Genomic DNA, 7,237 nt, shown 5'->3' with positions numbered 1-7,237 from the left:
TTCTTTTGCTTCCACGGGGACCAGATGGAGACTCTCGCATTTCTTTGCTTCCAGGGGACCATTTGACCGCTATGACTAATGTGTCCAAGCCAATACCCTGATTCTCCGTGTGTGCAGATTCTGAATGCTACCCTTTTTTGTATTTGTTTTTTGCATGAACCAATGGCAACATTGTTGCACACGGTTTTTACTGGAAATTACTCGTCGACGTGGCATGCCATAGAGTATGGCCTTGAATTGCTCAATAAATAAGAGACTATCCGGCGAGTGGGAAATGGGGTGAACATTCGGGTTTGGCGTGGCCACTCGATCCCAAGAGACCCCCCCTGCGACCTACCCCCACTCCCGAGGCCAGTGCCACCTCCACTGGGTGGTCGATTTCATCTAACAAGGAGGCAAAAAGAATCCGGCTAGGCTGCGACAATATTTTTTGGAGCTGGATGTTGAGGAGATTGCAAAGCTCATGCCTTAGAGCACATGGAAGCGTGAGCACTCAGAGAAGCATGGTTTACAGTTTGCAGCGCTTATTGATTGCCCTTGGATGAGCATAGGGTAGCGGCGCGTCGAGCAATAAACTGGCTAACACTCGCCCAGACTGGAAGTCCATATGTCAGTGCATGGTGCCCCAAAAATGTGTATTTTCATATGGAAGTTAGCTTCCAATGCACTCGCAAACTAGGAGAATATGTGACATCGAGGTAGTGTGTTGTCTGTCTCCTGCCCACGGGGCAACGGTGTGGAGCGCCATGCCTTCGATGGCCACCAGAAAGCCTTTTATGGATTTGTTTATCGAAGGCTTACCACCCCTTATTTTATGATTATGTTGCAAGCATGAGTTTTAAAAGCCTTTTGATCCTGGAAAATAGGGCCGTCAAATAAACCAACTCTCATAAAGTAAAATGTCACCCATTTGGAGATAGAATCCTATACTATAAGTACTGAGGTTCAATGACACTTCATTGGCCATTGTAACACTTTACTTTGGTATATTATTTTTTATTAAGAGTGGGCTTATGTTGATTGCTAACCTTACAATCAAGGGGGAGATTGTTGGAATTGATCTCAGGTTGTGATTGACCTAGAGAGAAGGGGGAGTCTTTTTCCATGATGGTGCTTTGAACGGGGGCACCTAGAACCAACATATGGTTTCGGTCCTTCGCCCATCGGCCCATCGTATATAAAGAAGAGGCCACGTACCGCCTCGTGTGTGTGCACACATATACGAGTTAAACCTTGCTAGAGGGCTAATTACCGATGCTAAAAAAAGAGAGTTGATGGGCAGAAGACCCTCTACTACCACTGGCTACCGCATGGTAGTGTCGGCGGCCCTCCTGCGTCCCTTCTGCCATCTACCCTGTTGTTGCTCTTCTCCTCCGAAGGATTCCACATCACTGGAGACTCACGACAGCAAAATCAGGGACTATCCCATCTTGGTCATACAAAATCACGGTTAGTATGTAATCTTTCGATGTGCTTCAGGTGTTTCAGCCAGACATCCATATCCTATTATGTTAACCCTTAAGGATTATCTCTAACATACTCAAGTCAGTGTCACAATGAAAAACTCTGGGGAACCCATACCTTCAAATGCGTGGAATATTGCAGTTATCAAACGTTCTAGGAGTTCAATAATCTCTCTGGTTTTACATGTCAACATATAAAGCTTTCAATGAGAAGTGCCACCGATCAGAAGAATCTGAATCCGAATTGCCCTGCTCCAAGCTGTGAAAAGGTGTGTGCTGTTAAATTTCATCCTTCCCCCAATCTTCACCACCCTGCTCCATCGCACCCTTCTCTCTTTCGCTACTTCGAGGTTGCTAACTGACTTTGGCAATTTTACAGATGCTTTAGTGGACCATGTGAATTACCACTTCTTTTCTTTATTCTTTGTTATTATATCCAAACCATTCAATCAATATCCATCTGGGGATTCATCGTCATTCACAATACCAGATGGAGCTGAGTTAAGTTGTGATGGTGTTCGTAAGCATGAGAAGCACAATTTTTCTAATGCAACATCGAGATCGAGCCGGCCGGCACAACTTTTTTTTTTGCGAGAATGCACGGTCCGGTAATGGTAGTCTTATGTGTGTCTCGATTTCCCGTGGTAACTAACAAAGGCATAGATGTTTGCGTTGCTAGTGTAATTGCTATCTCGAAGGCATAGATGTGTGTCTGGATTTCCTGACTGACACCTCTTCTGATCTTTAGGTTTCTTTGTATCGTGGGCTAAGTGTACATGTGTAGGGTGAACAAAAACAGTTTTGTTTTGGCTTATTCAAATGTTCCTTTTTTGAACTTTTGTGACTTTATTTAAGAAACAACCATGTCTTTTACAATAAAGGGGATCAAGAAGTCTGGGGGTTTATCATTGCACACCCCTGTTTCTTGTCCTTTGAAACTTAAGCAGGCAAGTTCATGAGCACACCCATTAGCTTCTCGCACACAATGACTTATAGTCGCTTTGCCAAAGAACTCATCAGCTTTCGATAACCATCGATAATCACTGCTCCCGACGCCCGATACTCGGACGGATTCTGGATAGCATGGAGAATGTCCAATGAATCACTCTCAATTGCAATAGATAGAATGCCAAGCTCATATGGAAGTTGTAGCCCCAATAACACAACTAACGCCTCCATCGTAGGAGCATCAAGTGCATGTTGTTTAAACTCCACATCTGCAGCAATAAAACTACATTTCGAGTCGCGCAAAGTTGCTCTACATGAACCTGCACCTCTGTCCATGTGAAACGAAGCGTCCACATTAATTTTAATACACCCTTATGCCGGCCTAGACCAGCAAGTGTCCCGTTGGACAGGCTTTATCTTATCTGCTACCCAATTTGCAACAATTCCTCTGATTTGCATAGCAGTTTGAGCTGGCGTTGCAATCTTCTCATCATGTGAGACCTGACATCATTCCCACCATATGTACAAGCACGCGACCATCACCAATTCTAGCGCATTTTCTCAAGGAACTCAAAAGCCACCTGGTTAGCTTTGAGCATAACATCTCGTTGAAAATAAGAGATCCATAAAGTAAAATGTCACCCATTTCGAGATAGAATCCTATACTATAAGTACTGAGGTTCAATGACACTTCATTGGCCATTTTAACACTTTACTTTGGTATATTATTTTTTATTAAGAGTGGGCTTATGTTGATTGCTAACCTTACAATCAAGGGGGAGATTGTTGGAATTGATCTCAGGTTGTGATTGACCTAGAGAGAAGGGGGAGTCTTTTTCCATGATGGTTCTTTGAACGGGGGCACCTAGAACCAACATATGGTTTCGGTCCTTCGCCCATCGGCCCGTCGTATATAAAGAAGAGGCCACGTACCGCTTCGTGTGTGTGCACACATATACGAGTTAAACCTTGCTAGAGGGCTAATTACCGATGCTAAAAAAGAGAGAGTTGATGGGCAGAAGACCCTCTACTACCACTGGCTACCGCATGGTAGTGTCGGCGGCCCTCCCGCGTCCCTTCTGTCGTCTACCCTATTGTTGCTCATCTCCTCCGAAGGATTCCACATCACTGGAGACTCACGACAGCAAAATCAGGGACTATCCCATCTTGGTCATACAAAATCACGGTTAGTATGTAATCTTCCGATGTGCTTCAGGTGTTTCAGTCAGAGATCCATAACCTATTATGTTAACCCTTAAGGATTATCTCTAACATACTCCAGTCAGTGTCACAATGAAAAACTCTGGGGAACCCATACCTTCAAATGCGTGGAATATTGCAGTTATCAAATGTTCTAGGAGTTCAATAATCTCTCTGGTTTTACATGTCAACATACAAAGCTTTCAATGAGAAGTGCCACCGATCAGAAGAATCTGAATCTGAATTCCCCTGCTCCAAGCTGTGAAAAGGTGTGTGCTGTTAAATTTCATCCTTCCCCCAATCTTCACCACCCTCCTCCACCGCACCCTTCTCTCTTTTGCTACTTCGAGGTTGCTAACTGACTTTGGCAATTTTACAGATGCTTTAGTGGACCATGTGAATTACCACTTCTTTTCTTTATTCTTTGTTATTATATCCAAACCTTTCAATCAATATCCATCTGGGGATTCATCGTCATTCACGATACCAGATGGAGCTGAGTTAAGTTGTGATGGTGTTCGTAAGCATGACAAGCACAATTTTTCTAATGCAACATCGAGATCGAGCCGGCCGGCACAAATTTTTTTTGCGAGAATGCACGGTCCGGTAATGGTAGTCTTATGTGTGTCTTGATTTCCCATGGTAACTAACAAAGGCATAGATGTTCGCGTTGCTAGTGTAATTGTTATCTCGAAGGTATGGATGTGTGTCTGGATTTCCTGACTGACACCTCTTCTGATCTTTAGGTTTCTTTGTATTGTGGGCAACAGTTTTGTTTTGGCTGATTCAAATGTTCCTTTTTTTTTGAACTTTCACGGCTTTATTTAAGAAACAACCATGTCTTTTACAATAAAAGGGATCAAGAAGTCTGGGGGTTTATCATTGCACACCCTTGTTTCTTGTCCTTTGAAACTTAAGCAGGCAAGTTCATGAGCACACCCATTAGCTTCTCGCGCACGATGACTTATAGTCGCTTTGCCGAAAGAACTCATCAACTTTCGAGAACCATCGATAATCACTGCTCCCGACGCCCGATACTCGGACGGATTCTGGATAGCATGGAGAATCTCCAATGAATCACTCTCAATTGCAATAGATTGAATACCAAGCTCATATGCAAGTTGTAGCCCCAATAACACAGCTAACGCCTCCATCGTAGGAGCATCAAGTGCATGTTGTTTAAACTCCACATCTGCAGCAATAAAACTACATTTCGAGTCGCGCAAAGTTGCTCTACATGAACCTGCACCTCTGTCCATGTGAAATGAAGCGTCCACATTAATTTTAATATACACCCTTATGCCGGCCTAGACCAGCAAGTGTCCCGTTCGACAGGCTTTATCTTATCTGCTACCCAATTTGCAACAATTCCTCTGATTTGCATAGTAGTTTGAGCTGGCGTTGCAATCTTCTCATCATGTGAGACCTGGCGTCATTCCCACCATATGTACCAGCACGCGACCATCACCAATTCTAGCGCATTTTCTCAAGGAACTCGAAAGCCACCTGGTAGCTTTGAGCATAACATCTCGTCGAAAATAAGAGACCCTGACCTTTGTGATAGCTGTCACGCAATCTAGTAGACCAAGTTATTTCCATACCTCACAAGCTCTCTTGCAGATAAAAAGCATATGTCTTAGATCTGCTGGGTCAATTTTGCACACCGGACATGTTACCGGTGTCTCTATATTTATCCGCCAGAGTGCAATAACAAGGCACAATGCCATGCAAAGCCCACCAAGTAAAAATGTGCACCTTGGCCCTTGGGCGGTACCTTCGTTTCCCATAGAAACTTCCAAACAGGATGTGGTTCACTTCTTCCTCCTCCTTCCTGTTACACTGCCAGCTCTGGTTCGATACTCCGCTTTCCATTCTGCATGATATGCCAATCTCACAGTAAAACACCCAGACTTGCTAAGTTGCCACGCTATGAAGTCCGGTTGATCTTCAACTTTAATGCTTTTACCTTGTGGTTGAAGTAAATAATATATATAGCATGAAAAATAATAAAGAACACAAGAGGCCTATTAGCTCAGCTGGTTAGAGCGTCGTGCTAATAACGCGAAGGTCACAGGTTCGAGACCTGTATGGGCCATTCTTATTTTTTTGTTTTTTAGGCAATGGAAAACTGCCAAAAAAAAAAAGATCAGGATGGCTTCGCCCGGGTTTGAACCGGAGACCTTCAGTGTGTTAGACTGACGTGATAACCAACTACACCACGAAACCTTTGTGTCTATTTTAATACAACCTGCCCTTAAAGAGCAGAGACATCTAAAATGTACCAAGATGACCCACTAACTGAATGGTCTAATTGCTTCAGCCACTGAAGCTGGAAAATCATACAGCTTATATATGCTTATCTAACAATAGCCCACTGGCAGAGGAAAAGAAAGATACCATGTGTAGCAAATTATACTGTACTCCCTCCGTCCGATAAAAGTTGTCCGCCATGACAATTTGTGAAAACCCCCCTCGCATTAATCCGACAAACGACACAGCCCGCACCACGTCCCCCCATCTTCCCCTCCTCAATCTTGCGACGGCGACGGCGACATCCTCACCCCCGGCCGCCTGCTCCGTCGCCTCGCCACGCGCCGGCCGCCTTCTCCCCTTCATATCGCCGCCTTTCTTCGTCCGCGTTGCCTGATCCCGACGAGGGGGGAGGGGAGGGGAGATCAAGAGGAAATGGATCCCCTTCTCTGCAAAGCTCTCGATTTGCCGGCTCCGACATGCTGTGCGCCGAGGCCGGGCGGACCTGTACTCCCTCCGTCCGATAAAAGTTGTCCGCCATGACAATTTGTGAAAACCCCCCTCGCATTAATCCGACAAACGACACAGCCCGCACCGCGTCCCCCCATCTTCCCCTCCTCAATCTTGCGACGGCGACGGCGACATCCTCACCCCCGGCCGCCTGCTCCGTCGCCTCGCCACGCGCCGGCCGCCTTCTCCCCTTCATATCGCCGCCTTTCTTCGTCCGCGTTGCCTGATCCCGACGAGGGGGGAGGGGAGGGGAGATCAAGAGGAAATGGATCCCCTTCTCTGCAAAGCTCTCGATTTGCCGGCTCAATCCTCAGACCAGCTAACCAAATTGAAGTACCTGAAGTAGGGAATGAGCTCACCAAGTTCGGGGTCAATCCAAGCACACAACAGATTTGGACAGAACCTCCTCTTCTTACTCTCTCTCTCTCTCTCTCTCTCTCTCTGTGTTTCTCCCTTATGTGCGCTCACTCTGGCAAGCTCACAATGGCAGCCACTACCAACAGGTGTGGAGTGGCTAAAGTTTTCTTCTGTACTTGGAAGCACTCTCAATCATTGGATGCAGCTGTTATCAACGATTCACATGTGTTTGGACTTACGTGGGCTGATGTTGGGCACACACGGTGTTAGAGCATCTTCAAACATGTACCTCTAATTTGACCCCTCAAACGCCCGCGGACGCGCCCGGTCAGTGACCAGGCGTGTCCGTTTTGAGCCCCTATTTTTTCGTCCGTGCAGCACACTTCTCATATTTTTTCTCATATGACTGGTCACTTGCACGTGATTGGTGGAGAAGAAGAGAGAGAAAGAAAAGAATGAATAAAGAAAGAGAAAATGTGGTCCGGGGTGAGGACACGTCATACATGGCG

General features: G+C 45.6%; 2 non-coding genes across 2 annotated transcripts; one reads left to right on the top strand and one right to left on the bottom strand.

The window, feature by feature from the left end:
* The first annotated feature begins 5,632 nt into the window (after positions 1-5,632).
* On the top strand, positions 5,633-5,706 carry TRNAI-AAU (transfer RNA isoleucine (anticodon AAU)). Its single transcript has one exon. It is a non-coding gene; the product is annotated as a tRNA-Ile (tRNA).
* Positions 5,707-5,763: 57 nt separating this feature from the next.
* TRNAV-AAC (transfer RNA valine (anticodon AAC)) lies at positions 5,764-5,837 on the bottom strand. The gene has a single exon. It is a non-coding gene; the product is annotated as a tRNA-Val (tRNA).
* Positions 5,838-7,237: the final 1,400 nt, after the last annotated feature.

The sequence above is a fragment of the Triticum aestivum genome, chromosome 3D (genome assembly GCF_018294505.1).
Source record: "Triticum aestivum cultivar Chinese Spring chromosome 3D, IWGSC CS RefSeq v2.1, whole genome shotgun sequence".
Lineage (NCBI taxonomy): Eukaryota > Viridiplantae > Streptophyta > Magnoliopsida > Poales > Poaceae > Triticum > Triticum aestivum.
Note: the sequence above shows the minus strand (reverse complement) of the source record. Positions and strands in the feature narration are given on the sequence as shown.